The 25636-nt window shown below is 40.6% G+C and overlaps 2 long non-coding RNA genes across 3 annotated transcripts; one reads left to right on the plus strand and one right to left on the minus strand.

Annotated features, from left to right (window-relative positions):
- Nucleotides 1-429: 429 nt before the first annotated feature.
- Nucleotides 430-16163, plus strand: LOC117961308. Its single transcript, XR_004660373.1, has 4 exons — nucleotides 430-441; nucleotides 13342-13349; nucleotides 14194-14304; nucleotides 16119-16163. It is a non-coding gene; the product is annotated as an uncharacterized LOC117961308 (long non-coding RNA).
- Nucleotides 14742-17211, minus strand: LOC117961311. 2 transcript variants are annotated; one of them, XR_004660377.1, is made up of 3 exons: nucleotides 17005-17211; nucleotides 16750-16836; nucleotides 14742-14784 (listed from the first exon to the last, which is right to left on the minus strand). It is a non-coding gene; the product is annotated as an uncharacterized LOC117961311 (long non-coding RNA). The 2 variants fall into 2 exon arrangements; XR_004660376.1 differs by lacking the exon at nucleotides 14742-14784 and adding an exon at nucleotides 16289-16471.
- Nucleotides 17212-25636: the final 8425 nt, after the last annotated feature.

The following is a 25636-nucleotide window of genomic DNA, read 5'->3' on the forward strand; positions in this document are numbered from 1 at the left end:
GAGCAAGAGAAATGAAACATCGTGGATAAAGACTATATACTTGCAGAAAGAGACCCTGATCCCCCCCCCCCCCCCCCCCCCCCCGTGAGATCTTGTAGTATGGTGCAAGGCCTCTGCACAAAGCTCCAACCTCTGCCCCATCTTGTGTTCACCAGGAAGCAAACTCAGCAACCAGGTGATTAAAATAAAAATGATTGTAAAATGACAGATTTCTATTGGACTTTGTTGGAAACATTTCGGACAATAAGCAACTCAACAACATAAAGAACACAGGTTGAGTTGTTTTTAGACATTTTAATTAGGTAAAGTTACACATTATGTCTTTAAGTTATCAGTACTTGAGTGAATGTACTTCATTATATTCCACCTCTGGATATAGATCATCTGACCTTTGCACCCTGACTACTTCCAGTTGTTTTGTCTGAGATATCGCCGTGCAGGGTCTGAAGCATCTCTCCAGATAAGTGGTTAGTTAAGTGGTTGGACCAGTGGGTGAAAGGTCAGTTTTAATGTGTTGTTGTTCTTTTCGACAGCACTCTGAGGTGATCTGTAACTTCTTGCACGTCCGTTCACGTTAAAAGTAGAAACGCCTACACCGAAGAGCCTCGACCTCCCACTCAGCGCACACGTTCGGTCTCTGCAGAGAAAGGGTGATGAGTCTCAAATGGACTTGTGAGGATTTCTGATGTCAAACAAAGTTGCGCACTTGTTATGAAATATTAACAATGTGTTCTTTGGATCGATGAGGAAAGAGAGAGGCTAGATTTTAATGAAACAGCTTGATGAAAATGAAACGTCAAAGACAAATGTTACACTGCAGCTGTCAGTGGACTGAAAGACACGCCTCCTCTTCAGAGGTCACATCGATCAGTCCCCAATCATTCTCAAGTTTCAGAATTATATACCCTGCACATGCCGGCGGTTTTATTTCACGTGGTGTATTTAAACCCATTCTCATTGGTCTTTCATTGGCACGGTAACATGTTCGGTGCATTTCATTGGCTTTCTTCACAGCCTCAGATGCGATGGTCACACCTCCAACATGCACATTTGGGTTTCTCCCAGACACAGATCAGAAGCTATCATGTGTTCTACTCCAGTCTCAGCACAGCAGGGACGGCCATGGTAAAGGCCTGATTTGCCCTGCTCAATTCTTTTTAGAAGGTCGGGTTGGTGTGAAGCAGTCGAATGCTAATTAAGGCTCGTCGGTTGAAACAATCTGGCTGCAGAGTAAACATAAAACCAAAAGTTTGTTGTTGTTTTCAGAACATTGTTTTAACTTTTTAAAACCCAACACACTCCGACATCACAAGCCAGAATCTCCAAACCGCATTGAAAAAGCTGCAGATTTGAAATTAACTTTAATGTAGACCTGGTCTCCAAATCCAAGAACCACAAATGCACTCAACATCACTTGAGTTTTGAGTTTTTAAGGAGGAATCATGCAGGTGATGTATTGTTTGTTTGGTGTGCCTGTGTATTGTTGTTTTACTTTCTTTTTGTGAGAATGAACCTACCTCTTTCATATACATTTTTTAAATGTATTTTTATCATTTTTATGTTTTAGAGTGTCAAACCTTGATTCACTAAGGGCTGTCCTGGAAAATGAAAACAAGGGCCAGACATGTAGAGTTTATGTACAAGCGTATATTGAAAAAAGTCAGATATCTTTGACTGTATTACTGCATGTACCTTTTGACGTTTTGATGCATTTGTCGACATGAAGCCCTAACAAAGTCAGCAAAAAAGTTCATAAGTCATCATAGAGTTTAGCAAATCAAGCACAAAATAAGATCCATCCATCTTCGACCGCCTATCCGGTATCGGGTCAAAACCAGATTACATTTTTAAAAGCAGGTTACCACAGAGCCGACTCAAAGCAACTAATTTATTCACCTGTTGTACATGTACTACGACAGTAAAGACTAACCCTAACGTCTTCAGAAACGTGTGACATAGACGCATGCATGAGTAATTGCTGTTTATTTTGACATCCAATTATATCAGTATGGAGCAGGCCTGCCCACGATCAGTGACAGTATGTCCCCTCTGTAAAGCAGTTGGAGATGACAGGATAGGACACATGCAGATGCTGTTTTGTTTTAGCTCTGGCATGCAGTTTTAATACATCTTCAGCAAGCAGACAATTCTGAATATGGTTACCTAGCACTGTCAACATTTCCCTGCTTTTATTATACAAGTCTGCAAGCAGCTCATTAGGTAATGGTAACACATGCTAATGTAACAAGACCAATGCTGGATATAAACACTGACTGGAAGCTGTTGTTATTAGAAATAGATTTGAACTCACTCTCAACCTCAAATATCACATTTATTTCTGACGGTATATGAAAGTGCTATTTTGGTTTGAGTTCACTTCACATTTGTCCTATCTCCAAATTGTAAAATCAAAATACATCAGCATCAAGATTGATATTGTGATACTTGAGATTTTCACAGAGCAGAAAAGGAAAAAAGGGATGCAGCAGGAAATGTTCCGCCTGCTGGTGTCTTTTGTTTGGTGAATCTAATGAGGATGCAGAGCAGTTTGGCACAATAGTCACAAGGTGTGACGTTTTGTAGGGGAATTACTAGAATTGTTGGGACTTTCTAATTAATAGAGTGTTGCCTAGTCCTACTCTGTCTGTAAAGTGTATGATTTGATACTATAAATTAAAAAAAAGAAAATGAATAGTTAGGAATCCTGATAACCTGGGCCTGGAGGGCTGTCCAATCTGACTCCTATTTAATTTAACTTTAATTGTTGATATTCTCCAAGTCTAAAACAAATATCTTTTGGGGAAACGGAGGAAATAAAATACAGACATTCAACATTAAATATTCCTCCACACAGACAGATTCTGTTCAGAAAAACAATGCAGACACCACGTCTTACGATGCCGGAGCAAAAATTACATTTTCTGTCTCCTTCCTACGGCAGCTGTCAAAAGCTTTTCTCCATTCTGTCAGTAACACAACCATTCTTGTCTCGTCCTCTGGCTCTGGTTTAAATCTTGTTTTATTAGAAACTAACTCGTGACTGCAGAAATCTGGTAAAGGTTGCACGATATTTTGTTTGTTTTATTTGGATCCTCATTCTTCCCGGGGTTCTATAATCTGTTCATGTGACAATACTCTTTACAACATCACATTTTACACAGACATAACCTGTAAAAATACAAATCATACTTAAATCTTACAGTTAACGCAATTAATACATTGAAAAAGACACAACTCTGAAAAGATCCCTTTCAAGAAATAATACAACAAAAAGCCCCATAACGTACTCTAATTTGGTATTAAATATTTAAATGCCTTTGAAGGTAATGAGTGAAAGTCTTAAGGGATTTTTAAAACCATACTGAGTGTTTTGTTTGATAGTCTTTGGGAGAGAGTTGCATTCACACATGACACATATTGTGAAAGAGACATAAAAAACAAGCTTTTAAATGACATTTTGCTATTAAATTCAGTTTAAAAGAAATCCATTTTGCTTGGTTGGTTTCCCGTTTCCTTTCAGTGAATTTACTTAGACTTTAAACTGGAAGTTTTTTAACTATTTGTTTTTTTGCTCTTAGGTTTCCCATTTCCTTCCAATTACAGTAAAATGGATGCTGTCCTTTATAGGAGCCTCTGGGGTATTTTTATACTCAGACAGCTCTTTGAAATGTCCAGAAGAAGTGTTAATACATTTTCACATCCCTCCTTCTACAAAGAGATGAAGGTATTAAGCTCCAGATCCTCCCCCCATCATCTACGTCTTATTCTTCTGGGGATTTTACTATGATTGATGTCATCTTCGACTCTCGAGTTCCGTCTCGGGGAAAGATGTTACCCTGCAACAAACCTACAGGAGATCCTTCACTCACAAATTCCATCTGTTCTCAAATGTGAGACTGTTCTCCTCGAAAAATGCCCATATGAGTCTCTTGTCTCAGCAATTTCAAAACCCTTCTTTACTTTGATGGGTGGGTCAAACAAGCTCAGGACTTTCACACAGTAGACGGGAGTTCCTGTCCCGTTTGACGATTAAATGGTAAAACTTCACTGAACATATGGAATAAGCGGAATCATTCAGAGTCATGTGTGTGACCGGAAGTGAACTAACATCTGATTTAAACCCTTACCACATTCTTTTTCTTCATTTGTTCAATTCAAGTAGTTTTGGTGCCTAAACGTAACCAAACTGTGACCTTTGCACAACATCAACGGCCATTACGTTTTCTGGTTTAGATACAAGGACGGAAAACTGTGTCCGGTAGGACTGAAACCTACACACAGGTCGCAAGAGCAGTGACGGGAATAATGGCTTCATAAATAATGACGTTACTTATGGCGTTACTTTTTCAGTAACGTGTAATCTAATTGATACTCTTCCCATCTTAATAACGCTGTTACCGTTACTGCCAAAAAATGCGACGCATTACTATGATTGAAGTTGTTTTTAGTTTTTTTTCATCAGACCGATGTGATCTTTGAGCCGAGAGGCAAGGACTTCTTTCCTTCCTTCGTTAGTGGGCGTGCACAAGACAAGCGCACAAATGCTTACAATTGGCTGAGGTTGAGTAAAATTTCATGGTAAGCCAATCAGAGGTAGAGTTGGGCATAGAGCCCCAATAGTTGGACACAATGAACAACACAAGCGGGTCAGTCAACGAGAGACGGGCATGACTACGACGTACGGGTCGACGCACACACCAGCGCAAAAGTATCATCAGGCGGCTTACGTCATTTGCACTACAAAGAGTGTATATATTTGTAATTTATTAAACCAGCAAGACTTGCAACCCCAACCAGAAGGTTTTGGCATGTATGTCACACATAAAACAAATTTAATATTTTGGCCAATAAAAAATTTGCTTGGCGGGTGGATTTTTTTCATCTACCCTCCAACTTGGCGGGATAATCAAAAAGTTGAATTCGGACAGTGTGTATGAACATGAACTAGAAACTTGAGAGTTTATCCTACTAGCATGTTTTTCCTCGTCTCTTCATTTTTTTCTTATCTATGTCTGCTCACCCCCAACTGTATGCCAGTGCCCGTTTTGCACATCAAACGCCGCGACTCGCAGATAAAAGTTCCTCCATCAAGGCATGTTCTCAGTCTGCAATATATTGACATTTACAGTGCAGAATCTCAGCCCTGAGCTCCCCGAGTGGAGCCGGGCAGATAAGCTGGCGGAGACGCAGCAGCTGAGCGGCTCTTTATCCCCGGTCAAGAGCTGGGAAGCACTGGGCTGCGGCCATTGAGGAGCCATGCTGAATCACCCATGAGATATCTGAACCTCAAACAGCTGAGGAAATTGCTCTCTGAAGCCATTGAATGAAATTGAAAAAGAAAAAAAAGAGTGATGGTTGGAAAAAAGTCAATACACAATTGATTTTTTTTCTCTCTCTCTGTGTCATCCATGCAATGGACTGTATTTTTCTATATAGCGCTGTTCTAGTCTAACAACTACTCAAAGTGCTTTTACATAGTACAGGAACCATTCACACACATTCACACACTGTGGCCGAGGTTGTCGTACAAGGTGCCACCTGCTCATCAGATAAACACTCACACATTTACACTCCGATGCGCAGCATTTACACTTTTGATGTGTGGCAGAAATGGAGTTTCAGGGTGCATGTGTGAGGCTCAAACAGTCACAATAAGTGACGTGTGGACTCATCTTGACACAAAATGTTCCTCAATCAATCTGAAGCAAATGTTCTTCTCATCTCAAACAGCGCTGAGTAAACACTGCCAGTAAATATTACAGCGAGCTGCACACAGTAGGCTATGTTGGCCAAATACTAATCAGATGTCGAGGTCAGATGTGTAGTGGTGTTTGAACGTTACTTCAGGCGGTGTGTTTTATCATGTAGAGAAATCTGATTTAGGGATGCAATCCTATACCACCTCATAGCTGTCTTCTTTGTCTTTATAGTGATAATACACCGTTGTGTGTGAATGTTCCTTCAGGCTGTTCAATTCAACTGTGAGCAGCGTTTGAATAGGTTTTATAATGTAGAGGATGTGTCAAACACGAGGTCGGCAAGCCAAATCTAGCCCCTTGCAGATTTCGATACGGCCTGCATATCAACTAAGGTTCACAATACATTTTGGCCTAGTAAGTTGTGGTCGCTTTTGGTAGATTTTTTACAACAATTTTGCCACTTTGCAAAATGCATTCTGTTTGCAACACTTGATAAGTGTCAAATGCGGGTACATCTTTAGTAAATCTCAAGGGCTATTAGCCACAAGGCAGGTAACTGTTGGCACCAAATGGTTCTGTTTTTCAGTCTTCATTTTGGTGAAAGTAGCACCCACTTTCTTCTGTTCCTCTGCTGTCTGCACATCGGAGCTTCACGGGAGAGCGCCAGAACACCAGCCACCACATCACTGTTTACTTCTGTTTCATCTCAGGCTAATTTATTAGCCAGTATGTGGAGATTTTTGCCAGGTGCCTCTTTCAAAAGAATGCAGGCTAACAACTGAGGATAACCCAGCAGAACTTGCAACCCCAACCAGAAAGTTGTGTCACACCCAGAAAACAACACAATTTAATATTTTGACCAGTAAAGAAAACGCATTTCATCTACCCACCAACCTGGCCGGTGATGCAAAAAATAAATTTTGGACACTTTGTAGGAACATAAACAAGAAATTGAGTGTTTACCTCCTCCCTTGCTTCATTTTTGTCTTATCTATGTCTGCTCAGCCCCAATTGGACACGAGCACATCAAACACAAGTTTGGACAAGTTGATAACCACCGTCGTGTTATAGCTTGTGCGAGACCCTGGTTGTTAGGTTTGGTGATGGCGATAATTTGATCTTGCTTCGTGGTGCAGACCTCAAGTCTCTCTTTACCTCTTGTCTCCTTCTGTTATTTACCTGCTGGACATTTTATATGTACGAAGAAAGAAACGTCTTGAAGGGCCCATGGCATGGTGCTCTTTGAATGCTTTTAACAACCTTACTGGTTGTTAAAACCTTTCTTTTTAGTAAACGCTGTGAACACAAACAATGTTCTCAGTGCTTGAGTTCATGTGTAGAGCCCTCGGTGATACATGGAGCTAAGTCTCATGTTGTCAAACCTTCTTAGTGTTTTAAAAATTGATGCTATCATAGCACTCCCATTAAAAAACCCATTCACAAAAAGCCCCTAGGTTGCATTTTGGTGAGAGTTACGCTTTAAGTAAAGCACTTGAGTAACCACTGCCATTCTGCACAGACAAACCGACTTGATTAAGCCTAAATGCGCTTGGGTGAGTCTCTTTGATGCTCCACAGCAGACCCTCCCATCAGCACTGTGCTTTAAAACAATGTCACTGTCAGAAACAAAGTGTGATTGGACCTGAGAGGGTCGATTGGGGGACTGAAAACTGATCCATGATACCTGAGAAAGGGTTAAGAAAGATGCTTCTGTATCCAGGGAGAGACTGAGAAGCCAGATACTAAGCATTATTTCCACATATTCTCAATACTGCTGTTCAGAAAGCTGCATAAATAAATGCATAATACAGAAGCTGCCTGGGAGACTCGTTTAAAGGCAGCAACTAACAGCCGGCTGGAGATTGTGGCTGGGATTTTAGTGTTTAGAGTGATACAAAAAAAAACTGTCCAGCAGAGAAACTGTTTCTATCCTCATATCTAAACCAGAGAATGTAACAGTCAGGGTTTTAAAGGCGTCGTTAACGTTGTAAAACGGTCGCAGTTTAGTTAGATTCAGGCACCAAAACTCCTTAGTTAAACTTGTAAAAAGATGGTGGTTTGGGTTAAAACCAGATGTTACTTCACTTCCAGTTATGCAACTGGACATGCCGTAGGACTATGGTCTGAGGACTATGGTTAGCTGTTCCTCAGATCTCTGCAGGGTAAATCCAGACAGCTAGCTAGACTATCTGTCCAATCTGAGTTTTCTGTTGCACGACTAAAACTCCTTTGAATGTACACGTGTTCTACCAAAACAAGTTCTTTCCTAAGGCTATTTTGCAGCGGCACCGTGGCTCCGTCTGGCGCTTAGCACCGCCCAAGACGATTCAATTTGAGAACGAGAACGATCTGGCAATGCGAGACTAAGTAAAAAATAACCAACCATTTACTTTTCAAACGGGACATAAACCCTGGTCTACCGGGTGAAAGTGTTTCTTTAAAAACAAAACCTATGAGGAACTTGGCGCACTTATACTTGGTCACCTTACTTCCTGCTTTGCTCCCGTCATAACTACTACGGCCACTAGAAGGCGCCGTTACTATAAAGGTAAAGATAAGTCAGAATTGCTGCTTGAACATATGACCAATGAGAGTGTTTTTCAGTGGAGGACAGTCTCCTCGAATCATGTATTCTCTATGTATATGTAGCTACTGTAAATCCTTCTGAGACCTTCTACCTGGCCCAGGCAAAAACTCATATACAGTACATGAAAACTATAACTGAACCTTTCTGAAAAACTGAAGCTATACTAAAACTGGGAAAAACTCTGAAAACAAGGCTCTAGAGTGCGCTGCCACTATAAACGGAAAGATGAGTCGTAACTGCTGCTTGAAATGACAAATGACCCATGGGTGCGTTTTTTCAGGGGAGAACAGTCTTTACTGTGAACATGTTGCATATGAATGCTAAATAGGGGAGCTGACGGTAAAGTGTGACCACAAAGCATTTCTAATGATGTATCGTCGAATGTAACTCGTTTGTTTGATTCGTTTTCAGAGGCATTAGAGTGTGGACTCACCAAAACGGCAAATACAAACATGAGTAATCTGTGATCTGTGATCCAAACCAGCACGAGTTCAGGTGTCCTTAATCGACTTCAGCCCGTTCCTCGCTCGTTTTCCGTGGCCAGATCTTTCCCAGCTGGTCCTAAATCTGATCTGGCAACAGTTCAGCTCTCGCCTCATGGAGTTCCAGGCTGCCACTGACAACATTTTGAGCTCTGCTTTGCCAGGAGGGCTGACATGTTTTTTCCTGAGATGAGGGTATCATTACACCCACTCGCCGCCAGGCCAGCGGTCTGTCTCTCACATCGCCTCCTCTCACTCATCAGCATAACGGCTCCTGTTCTCCCATCAAGCCGCGCTCTCGCTGCCACGAAGCAATACAGCAGAGACTGTTATGCAAACAGGTTTAGTGCTTGTTTGCCTCTGAATCATCTGCGGCTGAAGGCCCCGATTGTCCCTACTTTCAACAACAAACATGACATTACATATCGCTGCTGTGCCTCCAAAACTAGAAAAAGTAACAGAACGGTTTGCTTCACATTCTCAGAGCAACAAACCCCTCAATTCTACAGCTGCAAGGCCTGTTCATGCATTTAATTAATATGTGCATGAAGAGAGGAACATTAAGGGGTAAAAAAAAAATGAATTTGACAGGAAAAACAATTATGATTTTCTTGCTGAGTGTTAGATGAGTATAGATCGACACCACCCAAAGTGGCCTGGTAAACATGAAGCTGCTTAGCTTAGCTCTCTGGTCAACAGAACAAAAAGAAACTTAAGTGAAAAACGAGTTCTGAACCGACCCTTTACAACACCAAAGTTACACAATACAACAATCAAAACGATCTAACCGATGGAGACAGCCCCAGAGCCGCAACCCTGTGATCTGTGAGGTAAAATGTTTTTGTCAAAGCAGTCTGGAGGCTTTAAACAGAGCGGAGTTAACTGTGTAAAGGAACCTCGGAAATCCAGAGTTCTCACGAGAACACAATTTGAATTTGCTCAGGGAGTTACTCTGGAATCGAGTAATGCTGCTCATTACCCATGCCCTCCAATCACATTGGTGTATCTGAAATAGGCGGGCCAGAGACTAGTTGCACCAATCATATCAGTGTATCTGATATAGGTGGACCAGAGGCAAGCTGCACTTATTACATCGGTGTATCTGATACAGAGGCGAGCAAAACGGATGACAACAGTTTAATATACCAGTTAGCTCTGCTGGTAGCTAAGTGTATGGGTCTCTGGATACGTCACCCCGTGTGTTGTTGTGATTGGGCGTGGTGTTATACAATTGCATGCAGTGAGATTTTCAAATGCACGCTTGGTGCCGCCCTTCAAGATGGGTCATTTTAATAACTCAGGGCCAGACCCTTAATCTTTCGGATTTGGGTCTTGATTTTCGGGCTACCGTCTGACAGCAAGTGCTAATAATATTCAAAATATAGTATTAAAATGATACTTTAAAAAAAGTATAATATATTAATATACATATATAATGTTATGTGAATATAATGTAGGACATTACTTAGTTTCCTAGTCAATATTCCTGCCTGCTTCTCTACTGTCTGACTACGGAGAAGATGCTCACACAAAAACACTGATCAAACCTCTCAACTATCCCTTTAGAAGCTTTACATTCTGCAAAAAACTGGGGAGCTCCTGATTGGTCACGGCTGCAGGGGCAACAGGTGAAGAGATGTAAACTATTTATCACACAATAATGCATTTATCATGTTGCCTCCAGGACATCCACGGCCGAAAGACAAAAGTCATATTAAATATTAATGTTCAGTACCATCCTGTTTTTATCACCGGGAATAATTTCTGACCTTATTTCTGATACAAATAAACGTATACCTCAGTATTAAACATCAATAAAACGACCGCAGAGACGGACCTTGTAGATCAGATTCTAATCTGATTTCCTGTAACATGCGATTTGATTTGAGTTCAATCATGTACTCAGCTCAATAAAGTCTCACATCCAGTCTTCATAATAACTTAGATCGTGCACGACATGATCTGAATTATTGGTTTAATCATGGCTGTGCTCTGCCTTTACAACGTTTCTGCTGTAGTCGTAAGTAATGACCTGCATTGAAAGGTGCTATTGAAGCCATCTGTTATGGAGCTGCCAACTTCTTTTTTTCAGACCATTTGCATCTCTTTGCACCTGAGACTTTTCTAAAACTGCCCGATGAATATTCCCAGCCCGAGGAGGAGCAACATTTCGGGGACATTATGACCCTGCAGTCTTACAAAGGGACCTTCTCACAGGGCGTTTTTATGTGTGTGTGGTTTTTATTTTTTGGAAAAGCAGTAATTTTTCAGGCAGTTCTCGATGGAGACTGTGTATTATTGTTGGAGGCAGACATGCATGCACCCAACAGCCGTGCAGTCAAGCTGACGAGAGAAGGACAAACATGGATGCCGGCAGTAAAGTGGTCATTTGGCTTCCAGGGAAGGAAAAAGGCATTTAGACATTTGAAACTTTACTTTTCTTTCTAAACACTGCTGGAAGAATTACTGTTACACTTTAAAAAAAAAGCAAGGGTGCACCAAATCCAGGATTTGGCTTTGGATGCAACCAAATGTTAGGCTTTTAGATTTTGTCCATTTGTTTAATTTGTGCTGAACCTCAGGATTGTTCAACGCTTGCACTAGGCGCACTACGCTGGTCAACGTAATGACGCCGCCGTTGATTAGGGGAAGGTGTTTACGTAGGTGGAGCGTTCAATGCAGCAGGCTGTGAGAAAGTGAAAATGGAAATCATGAGCAGAGGAAGTGTTTGGCAGTTTCAGTCAAAAGAAGGCAATTCAAGTCCAGCTACATGTTCAATTTGCAATGCTGATTTGTACACAACATCACCTCGGTTACAACATATAAGTATGAAACATCTGAAAAAATACGAGTTGTGCATGAAGGAATCTACAGACGGCAGCTAACATGCAGCACCTTCAGGTACGGTTAGGCAGGACAGTCACAGCCAACAACCTCTTTTTTTTTTTACAGTTATAATAAAAGAAAATAAAAAGTACAATGCTTTGGACGTTGCTTGCTTGATTAATGCGTTTATTGTGTTAATGGACTCGGTGCATGGGATTTGGTGCATTCCTAAAAACACACGCTCACTCCTATCGCATCAAAAAGATGATGAACAGCTGACGTCTTACTCACAGTGTCAGGTTCAATTCTGTCTAATAACCAAGCAACAGTGTCTAAACAGCACCTGTTTACTGGTTCCACTTATTGTTCCACCTATTTAGTATTTATTCAGCATTCTTTATCCTCACTTAATATTTACTATTTACTCATCATTCTCTATTCCAGAGCTGGTCGTACTGTTTACATTGTAATGTATCATTTTATTCCAGCATCCTTTGCACTGTGCAAATACTTATCACAATTCACTCCTGTATACTTAGCACTCCTCATTGCACTATTGCCTCTATATTGTTTCTGTTTAGAGTGTGTATGTGTTAGTATGTATATGTTGTTTGGTTGTTTTGTATGTGTAAGCGCATAGTGAGCAACAAAGAAAAATTCCTCCCATGTGTCTTCAAATAAAGCTGATTCGGATAAAGCAACGCGTGGTCCGGTGCCGATGCGTTTTGTTATTGACGTCTTTAGCGTCATATTTAGACACACTTGCTCGGGAATCTCGGCATCACTCTTGGGAGTCGGGTCAAGCCCTCTGGCGTCATACTTAGACGCTTTGCGTCGGGACCCTTGGTTTCACTTCAAGACGCTCTGGGTTGGGACGTAGGTGTAACTGACATGTGGTACAAGTACAGGAAAGGAAAAGTAGGTGGTGGGGTTACAAAAGGAACGTTTAAGTGACACCCGGGACAAGAACGGGACATGAACCACGATGTCCTGGCTGAAAGTCATGTGTTGTTTGTTACATGTCAACCACCCTGACCAACCTTCGTACGGGGACCTTTGCTCCTACAAACTACTCTCTACCTGATATTGGGTGTTCTCTGGAAATGATGGTGGAGACTTCAACAAATAACTTGAGTCCGATGACTTCAGATTAGATGCAGCTTTATTCAATACTGAACAAATCTCTCATGAGGGAGAACAGTTGATCATGCAATCAGATGCATTGACCAAGTTTTTTCTTCAAATATAGGAAAGAACCCATGTCTTTATAGTTGCTGGGAGCTTCCTTCTGGAAACACTTATTCATTAGCTCATCCTCACTGGTGAGGTTCTCATCCTCAGTCAGACGCCATTCTTCTGTAGGCCCCGTCCCCCAGGTCAAGGGTGAACCATACCTAGTTGTTATTCAGATGAATTCAGATCATTTTTTTTCCAAATTTATGACAGCCAATACTTGAGGACTTTTTCCCTGTTATGATCTTACCCCCAACATCAGGATCCTGACCAGTCTTTTAATGCATAGGGCCCATTATCATTAACACACTGGAACCTCAGTTCCCCCTCTGACTACCCTTCAGAAAATCACATTGTAGAAGATATGAAAATACGTTTGGCCACCTGCAGAAGGAATATTTAACCTATCACTACCGTTGTCTCTCTTAACACTCCATCTTACACTGCCTGGTGAGTTCCTGCTGCTTGACTTTAAAAGTAATCATTTCAGCCTTTTATCTGAACCATAATGCAGTATTTGAAGTTGAGGTTCTTAAAACCAAACTATGATCTTACTCTAAACAGAGCCAAGAAGTCATTGGTCCTGAACAAACCAAAACAAGTCCTCTAAAGAAAACCCATGAAATAAGTTGTTTGTGCATGCCCTCCAGAACGACACAGAGAAGTATTTCTGATCGGACGCCTCTATCAGCACAACAACATTTTTCAGTTTCGGGTTAGCTCAGTTGGTAGAGCACGTGCACATACTGTAAACAGAGGTTAACTCCTCAACACAGCGTCCCCGGGTTCAACTCTGACCTGCAGCCCTTTGCTGCATGTCATCCCCCCCTCTTTCTCCCCTTTCATGACTTCATCTGTCCTGAGGAACCAAAGGCTGAAAATGACGAAAAAAAAGAACCCTAATGTTTGTTTCTCCAGTCAGTGCCAGTTCCTCAAATTAGCCGGGTCTGTCATGAATTTTGCTGTTCTTAGAAACTGCAGCGGACACTCCTCTTTCTTGATGCTCTTTTATGCAATTTCGTCATAAAACCACTGAACTGATCATGTCCACCTGCTTTTCTCTGCGTTTGGCTCCCTCCTTGTTGCCTGTTGTCACCGGTTGTGACAGATGTTTTTAAATGGATACACATCAAAATCACTTCCTCTCTACACTGAGGGACAAAAAGTGATGCAAAACTACTGCAGCTTCAAAAAGAACCTGTAACTCTTAAATTCACTGATGGGGAAAAAGGATATTGAAGAATGGAATTAACTTTATAGTACATGGACAAGAACAAAAAGCAGTAACCTAAAGTACATTATATAGTTTATAGAGTAAACAGTAGAGGGGAGACATGAATGCACTGATGTATACAGCATGATTAAGTACCAAATATATAGTGCAGGTGTAAGTACAAGTTATGCTAATATAAGACATGATATACAGAATAAACAGCTGGAGGAATAATATGAATATTGTCTATGTACTATAGATCAGGTACATGGAGTATGTGAGAGCATTATTTAAGGACTCTAAATAAGAAATGTGTTTTAGATGAAGTCAAGGTTCTGGACTGACTCACAGGGGGCTTCTTAATATGAGATCAGATCAAGATTTGAGTATCTTTGTCTAGCTCAGACTTAAATAAAAACAGCTCGGCACAGAAAACACATTCAGACATCTATCACCACATCATTTTGTTATCTACTTGTGTAAAACGTGATGAGATGACGTTAAACAGCAGAGGACTCTGTGGTGGGTTGATGATGTTGATCAGTGGAGTCAGACAGAGGCAGAAAGATCTGCAGTGTTTTCATAAGTCACCATACCTTCATCATCATGCTCCTGTGAAAATGAAGCAAATAAACGTCTGAATCAACTGATCAAACTGATTTTGCTGTTAAGTTAGAATTGTATAAAAAAGGAAAAGAAATCTGTTTAAACTCACAATGTGTTCTTCCGTCTGTGTTTTGCTCCCTGAAAAGACAAGAGAGTCAACTTTAGCTTCCAACATAAAAATTCAGGTTTGTCCAACTTTCTCAAAATAAAAGTTTTATCTGTGAATGTTCTCACGTTTAACTCGTGTCCATGTGTTGACCGCCACAACGCTTGTTATGAGCGTTGCTAAACCCAGACACACAACGATGATCCTCCACCAGCCTTAAGCAGGAAGCGGGCCTGAAGGGTTAAATACAGTAAGATGTGTTTAGTTTAACAGGAGGTTAGTTGAATATTTTCTTTCTGTGGAAGAGAGACGCCTGTATTGTTGGGAGAGAGTGAGGTCTTTCTCTCTCACTTCTGAGGTGTAGCAGCGAGCCAACAGGCCATAAAAGCATAAAAGCTTTTTCAGATGTTGTGAGAATTTAAAAATAAAGGGATAAAAAAAATACCGGAAACCAAGCAATCAGCCAAACTCAACAGGCACTGCTCTCATTTAATGTAATTATCCACATAGTGGGAGGGAGACAAGAGGGTCCCAAAAGTGAAGACAACAGAAGGGTCACCCAGTGTAGACATTTCTGTTGGTCCTCACTTCTTCAAAGGCCTGTGTGAGAGTTCAGACTTGGTTTTCAGGTTTAGGTTGTGGTCGGGGTCAGGCATTTAGTTGTGATGGTCATGTTTAAGGTAAGGGGCATGCATGTTAGTGTATGAGTGTAAGAAAATCCTTTTAACATTCCACCTGACTCATGTAAACATGAATACATTTAATAGCTTTTAGGAGCAAAAAACGTTCTGAGTTGTTTGTTTAAACCAATCCCATTGGGCTCGGGCGATGCTGAGCTCTGAACGCAGCAATGGTACCTCTTCAAAATAGCTGAAAGGAAGGCGTTGTCTGCTTTGATCTGCAGTTGGTTTATTCCGTTGTTTCCTGTTTTCACCTGTTGTGACAAATGTGTTCAGCCAATCAAAATCATTTCTTCTGTACAGAGGGACAAGAAGTGATGCAAAACTGCTACAGCTTCAAAAAAACACATCTCACAGATGAGGAAAAGTTTCATTCGAGATTAGATTCAGCTTTATTGATATTGCGTACAAGATATTGAGTACAAGTACCAGGACAATGACATGCAGTCGTGTGGAGTAAGGTACATATAGTATTATATAATGTACAGAATAAACAGTAGGGGGAGAGATATGAATACGCTGGGAAATATACAGTTAGAGTATGTGCAGAAGTTAGAGTTGACAGTGCAAGTATAAGTACAAAATAGACATTGAATGTATAAGTACAGGTAATGCTAAAATAAGACAATATGCAAAAAACACAGATGGAGGATTGATATGAATACTGTCTACATACTATAAACCAGATTCATGGAAAGAAGTATGAATGTGTTTGAGTATGTGAGAGCATTATTTAAGAAAGCTAAATTAGAAATTAAAGACTATATCAAGTGATCTGTTTTAGATGAAGTCAAGGTTCTGGACTGACTCACAGGGGGCTTCTTAATATGAGAGCAGATCAGGACTTGAGTATCTTTGTCCAGCTCAGACTGAAATATAAATAAACATTATTTAGTTATCTATAAAATATGATGAGATGATGTTTAACAGCAGTGGACTCCGTGGTGGGTTGAGGATGTTGATCAGTGGATTCAGACAGGCGTAGAAGGCTCTGCAACGTTCTGCATCCTTCCGTACCTTCATTTTCATCATCATGCGCCTGTGAAAATGATATAATAAAATAATAAATGTCTGATTCAACACAGGTCTCGTTCTGTAAATTTAGTTTTTGTGATCAATTTGTTTTATTTAAGCAAAAATACAAAAAAATGGTCCAGATGACAATATACAGAAAAGTACACTACACATAACGAAAATACCGTCTGTTTTTTTTCTCTTAAAAGACAAAAAGACACAAGTCAACTTTACCTTTCACAATAAAAATACAGGTTTATCCAACTTTTTCATAATTAAAGTCTCATCTGTGAATGTTCTCACCTTTAACTCTTGCCCATATGTTGACCACCACAACACTTGTTATGAGTGTTGCCAAACCGAGAGACATAACGATGATCCTCCACCTGCCTGAAACAGGAAGTTAGAAGTGTTAAATACATTCAGAGGTGTTTTGATGAGCTACTTGTCAGCGTGTTCTTGTGCCTTCTCTATTTCTCTAATATCTGAATGAACAAAGTCTCTTTTGACTGTATGTCTTTGAAATGTAAATGTAGTTCTGTTCTGTTCAGCTGCTACCTTCTGGTTTTCTTCTCCATTGTTGTTTTCAGATGCCGTGTTGTTTGTCTCGTTTGGGGTCCAGTTAGTTTCTGTTTTTATTGTCATGGTGACTGACACAGAAAGCACAGAGGCTAAATACACAAGTAAACAAGAGTTAACAAGGGACAGGTGACACAAGGGCTGGGAAACATGTGAAAGACATCAGGATGGGGTAGGAAAACCAAAAGACAGGAAGTAGACGAAAGAACACATGGAGGTAAAAAGAGACTACAAAATAAAACAGGAAATGGAAATACAGAAAACATAAAGGCAACTTAAGCACAGAAACTTGATATGGGCGCGAGACGTGACAGTCATTGGTGATTTATTTGTGTTTTTGTTATTGCATCATCACATTAACACAACCACAAAACTGTTGAAATTATAAAATAATGTGATATTAAAACCTCAGATTTAAATAAATAGCTTATTTTAAATTGAGAAACCTTTGTGTGCATGTGTGTCTTTCACACTAAGGGATTTTAAACAGCTCAGCATATTCTCACCTGGTTTCTCACCTGAAGACTGAAGAGGGCTGAAGGTGAACTGGTGCACTTCTCCTGTGTGAGCACGTGTCACTTTACACTCAAATAACTTCTCTGACTTCTGATTAACTTGAGATGTTGTGAATGTCGCAGTGGCTGAACAGTCAAGCTGTGTTGTCTTCAAATCAGTCTTATCACCCTCATACAGCCACTTCACTGTGTGGTAACACCCATGATATCTCGACACAGAGCAGGTCAAGGTGACCGTATCATCGTTCTTCTCTTCAGTCACTGGTGAAGATGGAGATAATGAGAGAGAAAGACACTTACAGTCAAATGAAAGCGTAACTCACCCCAAAATGCAACCTTGGGTGTTTTAGTAACCCAAGTCAAACTTTTGTTTAAAAGCATAATTAGGACGGAAGCTTCTAAGATTTACGGTATTACTGTTTTTGGTTAAATGGCTTTTTGAATGAGAGCTAGGAACACTACTATGATGGCATCTAAATCACCATTTTTAAACCACTAAGAAGGCTCGGCACAACATGACACTTTGCTCCAAGTATCACCAGGGGCAGTATCATAATTTGACAACATTGCAGTAAATATTTTTGGTGCTTAAAAAATGCGTACTTATTAAGATGCCAATAAACAAGCTAATCCAGCAAATAATTGTTCATAAAATCTTGCCAAAATAAAATATTTGTACCTCAAAATTGCAAATTGCAAAAAGGTCCACTGTTTAAAGAAAAAAAAAAAACTCTTTCCACCAAGCTGGCTACAGGACTGAAATGCTCACTGGTAACAACAGACAGAAAAACCTCAGTGTCTTCACCATGTTGTCCTGATGTGAAATGGTTGCAGATGTAACGACCAACATCCTCAACTGAGACTTTCCTTATGGCCAGAGAACATTTCTCTGTAACTCTCAGTCTGTCTGATTTAGCTTTGGCTTCTTTGTGAATCTGCCCATGTTCAAACAGCGTTACTGTGTTTCCTGAACCAGTGAAGGTACCATTCAGTACTGTCACACTGATCCTGATCATTTCCATCTTTTGAATTTCCACAAGACAAAGTGACTTCATCTCCAACTCTGACAGTGGAGTAGGAATACTTCCCAGCTGCTGCTGTTGATAAAAAGAGAGAAATATTAGCAAACTGAGATATGAACATGACTGCAATTGTAGTTAGTGTGACGATCATTTTAGATACGTCTGCAAATGTGTCTCATGTTTGTTTGTCAAGAGTTCACTAAACTCACCAAGTTACAACAAAACTTGTATTCTCTCACCTGTAAACTGAACCGGCAGCATCAGAAATGAGGACATTATGATCCATCTAAACTGAGCCATCATGCTTCTCTCTCGTTCTTGACCTCTCAACTAGCAAAGTCTCTGATGCGCTGCGTCTTAAACATGAATAAAGAATCTACTTCCTTTAGTCCCTTCCTCATACTAACTTCATCTCTGCTCTGCTAGAAGTGTTAGATCAATGTGTGATTTTTTTTCTTCTCTCTAAATCTCTTGAGGAAATCAAAAGAGTGAAAAACTTTGTAGCATTTTCATTTTTAGGTTTGATGCATTTCACTTTTTATCTACAGTAATTTACAGTGAGGGTGATGCTATACAAGGTCTTAATTAGCGACAGAAAAGAGAAACTTGTTCTTTCTATATCTATATATATTTTGTCTTCACTCTAATTTAAGGTGTTGCAATACTGTGATAGTGTAGCAGCTGAAAGAACACGGATCAGATGATGTTTTACTATGGCGAGACGTGTTAGTTCCTCATTGTGTCTTTGCAGTTTTTTTATAATCTTTCTGAGAACTGAAGAAGTGTTTCATGACAATGTGGTTAACAACAGCAGCAGCAGAGCTCTGCCACTTTTAACTGATGAGGACCAGATAAACATCTGAAACATTAATGATGAACACAATGAGCGTCTGTCTGAACTGTCTTTGATACCTGAAGGCAGAGCATCCAGTCTTCTAAATACAACTTCTGTACACAGCAGGTAGCAGCAGGCCTGTTAATGTTGTTTGGTTTGTACCATTAAAGAATTGGATGTTTTCTCCGATTTGTGACCACTCAACACATTTTCATAAATGGGTTTGTATAATATGGTACGAAAACATCCATCCATCCATCCATCCATCTATCCATCTTCGTCCGCTCATCTGGTATTGGGTCGCGGGGGCAGCAGCTCCAGTAAGGGACCCCAAACTTCCCTTTCCCGAGCCACATCAACCAGCTCCGACTGGAGGATCCCGAGGCGTTCCCAGGCCAGGTTGGAGATATAATCTCTCCACCTAGTCCTGGGTCTTCCCCGAGGCAACAGAAGAACACCTCCCTAGGGAGGCGCCCATGAGGCATCCTTACCAGATGCTTTGAACCACCTCAACTGGCTCCTTTCGACGCGAAGGAGCAGCGGTTTCCTTCAGTTAATAATTCAAACACTTCTGTCCGTGTTTGTCGGTGACACCTTTGAGTCTGTCGGCCTTGCAGAAATGATTTTACACTTCTCAATCTCATCCGGATGCTTCTGTGAACAGGCCTGACGTTCTGCTCGCTCTGGACGGCAAACACTGAATGTTTCCTTTTTCAATCATTGATCACGACAGTGTTTTCACCCTGATTTCATCGCATAACAAAACTCATGCAAAATTCAACGAGGAGGACATATGCTGGTGGTGGCGAGAGAACGCTGACGGATACACGAGAGGTTTGAAGGAGATGCAGTGTGTTTCTGAATGAACAAACACTCCATACTGTCTGTGTGTGGATTCATGGTAATGTCTTTATTGTTTCTTGTGTTGAAGAGATGCTTTTTTGTGTGTTTGGGAGTGGGATGTGTTTCTCTGAGCTTCACCTCGCCTACACATCTCATCATGTGTTGGTTGGTTGCTCCTTTTCTTACCGTGTGTTTGTCATTTAGCTTTCATCCATCCATCAGAATCAAAGGATTTATTGCCAAGAAAGTAACACTTACTGTACAAGGAATTTGTCTTGGTGGATACCACAGACATCTCCCCATTCAGTATCTTCAATCATTGCTCAGATACAGCAATTTAAATGGAGGGGGGGCTTTTCCCTTTATTTGACAGTGACGTTGGATGGACAGAGAGATGGGGGTTGCCACTCAGCAAACTGCTGCAGGTCGGACTTGAACCCCGGCCCCAGCAAAGGACTCGGCCCACATTTGGCGCTCTTATACTTCCTCACCTAATTTATCCGAACTATTACGGCCACTAGCGGGCACTGCCACTTTTAACGAAAATATAGGTTGTAATTGCTGTCTTAACAAACAACTTATATAGGCGTTTTTTTATGGGAGAGCAGAATATTTATGCTCAACTTGTAAACCAACTCACAGGATTAAGTCCTAAAACAACACATCCTCACCCCCATCGCGCAAAATACGGACGCACGGTCAGGTGCCTTTGGCGTTGTGATTGACAGTAAAATCTCCTTTAGAGTCATGTCTTAAAGCTAAAAGGCTTAAAGGCTTTATCCAAACACACCTGGTCGGGACTGTTGGCGTCCCTTTTGAAGCAGGTAGATGAAGGAAAAGATTGTGGGTGGGCTTATAAAAGGTACGTTTCTGTGACACGCCCGCTGAAGGGTGCTTAATGCGGCGTATCTGACGCTGACAGCCACTGACCAAGCGTTGCATATTTTACGAGTTCAGAGTGAAAAGGAATTGTCCAAAACTGGGAAATTAAAATGAAAAATGAACAGTTCCTGTAAAACTGAGCAAACTCCATCCTCTGAAGAAAACCTAAGCTGCAGAACAATCCACTTTAACAACCATTGATTTCAGCATCATTCAGTGTAGGGCCGTGTTGTCTCTGATGCTTTCGCGGCGAAAACACCAGAGAGCCAAAACTGGAGTGTGATATCATCGAGAGGTAATAAATCTGCAGGCAATAAGCTGTGAAAGCTGAGAGAGGGAGGCTGTTTTAAAGCATCAGAGGACGTTTTCTAATGTAAGGTTGATTTTTCTACTAAAATCTTCTACTAAATCTACACATTTGTCTTTGGAATCAGCTTCCCATTCGTCTAAATCATTCATGTGAAGAGCAGACTGGAAAATGAAGACGTCACAATATTACAAGTGTGACAGGCAGATTTGTCTTTGTTGTTTTTTTTCCACGACAGCAGGAGAGATTTTCACAGATCTGCCGCACTCGGTTTAAAAAAAACAATTTCCTGAAATTTGAACTAACATGTAGCGTCTTGAATAAACATAATTTAATGTTTTTGAGAAACAGGTCTGTCGATGTAACATCACCTCTCTGGATTCATCTATATTCCAGTCAATGTGTTTATTTGGCTTCTGCAGCATGACACATTTCCAGCAGAGCTGACGTTGCCATGGTTTAGCCGAGCAACAAACCATGGAAACGGGAATCAGGGTGCCACAGCGGTCTAATCGATTTCAAAAGGGGGGCCAAAAATAATTTTTATTTGGACAAAAGGAGAGAAAGACATCGACTCAGGGTTTGCTATTAGAGGTTTTCTAACGGGAGGAAGATTTGATGGCCAACAATCAGGAGGAGGACGTCTGAGCTGGACAGTGTAATGTTTTTGGTGAAAGATGAACGAGCTGAACGAGAAAGCACTTAGAGAGCTTTTACCTCTGATGCCCAGTCCTCCAAATTTATTTAAAAGGATTGGTGATATTCTTTACTTTGTCAACAAACCAAACAAAAAGCCTAAAACCCAAAGTGAATTGTGTGTGTATCACAAGCCTGATATCTCTTCTTCCACTGAGCCATAATAACACATGAGCCACACTGTAGCTCTGACATGTTCTTTCATCACCAGGAACACACACTGTGGTTCATTTTGAATCAATCCCATCCGGCTGTTCTCATGAACCCTCGCTACAAAATAATAAAGCACTGTAATAGGTATGTGTTCCGCGTATTTATTACAGTATGCATCACAATGACTGCTGCTATAAGGGTGCTGTGGACCGCAAAGGAGGAGATGGGTTTGTGGATTTTTGAGTCATAAAACACAGGGCTTTTAAGCTGGGGAGGGGAGTTTGCTCCCTGGGAAACAACGACTTTTCACCAAGGTGATGCATGTTCCCCCCTAACCCTAATCCCCTAACCCATGTTAAATCTAAAGCATGATCATTTTTATTATCTGTTTTTGGGGCATTTTAGGCCTTTAATTGACGGAACAGCTAAAGGAATAAAAGGGGAGATTGGGGGGAATGACATGCATCAAAGGGCCGCAGTTTGGAGTCAAACCAGGGCCCGCTGCGTCAAGGAGCAAACTTCTACATATGGGCGCCCGCTCTACCAACTGAGATACCTGTGCGCATCATTTTTTAAATCTTAAATAGTTTTTTGGTGTCTAAACTTAAATTTGCCACCTCATGATGCTCACTTTTTGTCTGCTGAACCCAACCGGCAGTGGCCCCTGACCGGGCTGTCATTTCACGGTGCTCGGCTCAGAGTCAACTTTCGTCGGTCAAACTCAACTAGCAACTGTTGGTGAAGCAACCGACTCTGGACACAGTGTCACCCGACCAGCCAGCTGTCGCCTAGTTTCGTAGGACATCATACAAATTGGTGTGCATAAAATATCATACTAAAATCGTACAAACCCTGTTAATGAGATACTCTTACAAGATCTGGCAACACAGATAACTAATGTCGACTAACATTCGCCCTAACAAAACTCCAAACATTTTAATAATGCTAAATAAGGCTTTAAGCTTTGTACATGTCTAATGTTAGCAAACTAAAATATAAAAAAGTACACAAATAAAACTTTTTATTCATCCACACGACTTTCATTACACTATCAACCGAGGCCACGCCCATTTAGGAGACAGGAAGTGTGTGTTGTTTGCAGCTTGGAATGTGTTATCTTTAGCTATAGAGACTCTAAAGCTGTGTTTCTAATTCATCCTTTAATGTACTAGTAAACTGATTGATAGTTTTCACAGTTAGTAGACAAAACAAATCAACACACTTTACAATTTTTTTACTGCAAGGAAATTATAATTTGCACCGTCATACATCAAAATTTGAATATCACTTTCAATTCAACTTTGCAAAGAGAAAGAAAAGCACTTTGGGGGTTTTCAAGATCTTTGTGAACCTACCCAACATCTGCAATTTAATTCAGCTTTTTCCTGCTTCTGTTTTTCTATTTTGCTGATCATTATAGGGCAACAAAATCTATTTTGGGGATTTAATAACTGCAGTCTTGTCACATTTCCAGCACCAACACAGTGCAAATTTAAATCCTTTTTAGTATGAGTGTGTAGTTTTAAATTGGGGGGTTACTGTTACTTTTAAAACAGTGCAAAAAAGGTCCCGAATGCAAAAACCTCTACACTTTAACACACTTACCCTGTAAGTACGCTCATTATACTGTGTGTATGCTGAGCTGTGCATATTAAAATATAATCCCACTCATGGAGAAAGATGCACAGAAGAATGCTAAGAAGGAAGTGTTTCATTTGGTATTCATAACTGACATTTTGCTTGCCGTTTGATTTTTTTTCTCTCCCTGCTGGTTAATTAAGTTACAAACTGTTAATGCTGTCACGCAGCATATCCATCATCTCCCGTCTGTGAAATTATTTATCATCGCCAAGCAGACCAAATACCATTGCAGATTCTGTCAGTGATAGAAAAAGAAATGTCACCGCTTTCTTTGTCGTACATGTTTTAAAGGAGAATTATAATATAACTTTTTAGGTCCATACTTTTGTATAATTGTGTAATTGCATAACATGCTTTAATGTTCACAAAACACAGCAGGAAAAGGCCCGGTGTGCTCTGATTGGTCAGCATTTTCACAATCTGTCCCTGCATCTTTGTTCTGATGCATCCGTCTAGGACACTGTACAGCCGGAGACTGTCTGCAATGAGCTGCCCATTCGACCGTCAACAATCACCAATGAAAGCTTCTGAATGAGCTCACGGTACAGGTCGTTTAGTCTCGCTTTGCCAGACCCTCCTCCATAGTTCTGTGGAGGAGGGTCTGATTAATCCACACAGCATTCCAGGATGGGAGAAAAGCGTGCCCTGGTTCATTGGCATTTCTTTAAACCAAGCACAATCGTCTCGGGTAAGAATTTGTTTTGGTGGAACATGTGTACATTCAAAAGTAGTTTTAGTCGAGTAACAGAAAACTTGTATTGGACAGATAGTCTAGCTAGCTGTCTGGATTTACCCTGCAGAGATCTGAGGACAAGGTAACCATAGTCCTCAGAAATCCACCAGAGGTTGGAACCCCAACACAAAGGAAGAGGAAGGTAAGAGTGAAATCCAGCGGAATTTCAGTCACCAACGGAGCAATCCCAGAACTTGGATAAAATGCAGATAAAGGCTTCTAGACCAAATACTACACAACCAGACTTGTTCCAGCAGGAAGGTAAGCTGAAATTGGGTAGAACATGAACAACATCTGCACTGACGGTTCCCTGGTCCGCATGTGGCTACATGTGGCAGTGCACATAACATGATCACTGCAGCATGCCTGCCTGGAGCCGAGAGTAGAAGAAACTGCCAAAACAGTGGAAAATCTGAGATTGTATCTCACAGGGATTTCTTTCAACCTTTGTGTTGTCTTCCCAACAACCAACTTGTTATCCTTGTGGGTCAAAACTAAAAAATTAACGTTTTTTGGCGTGTTTTTTTCAACATTTGACGCTTTTCTGCAAGGCTTTTGAAGCTTTTTTAAAACGTTTTTGTCACTATTGTTTATCCGTGGTCAATAAGCCTAATTCAAATGACATCATACCTAATTTTTGAGTTACAAAAAACTGAAATTATGATTTTTTTTGACAAATAGTTAAGATCGGAGGATGTTGAGTGAATCACTGCTGTATGTCAAAGTTTAGTCAGAATACTGTTTTAAAACCATTGCAACCATCTTTTTTGAATGCTAAAAAATTGAACAACACCCAAAATTCAATGGAAGTAATCATTCATTTCACTTGTGAAAGACATGCGTTCATCAATGCATCCATGTTCATTTTTGGCAATTAGGTTGAAAGAAACCCACATTTCTGACATACTTAAAACCCTGGGACAACACGAGGGTTGATACGTTTAACATGAACATTGGAACATTATAGACACACAAACTACTAAA

The sequence above is a fragment of the Etheostoma cragini genome, chromosome 18 (assembly GCF_013103735.1).
Source record: "Etheostoma cragini isolate CJK2018 chromosome 18, CSU_Ecrag_1.0, whole genome shotgun sequence".
Taxonomy (NCBI): Eukaryota; Metazoa; Chordata; class Actinopteri; order Perciformes; family Percidae; genus Etheostoma; species Etheostoma cragini.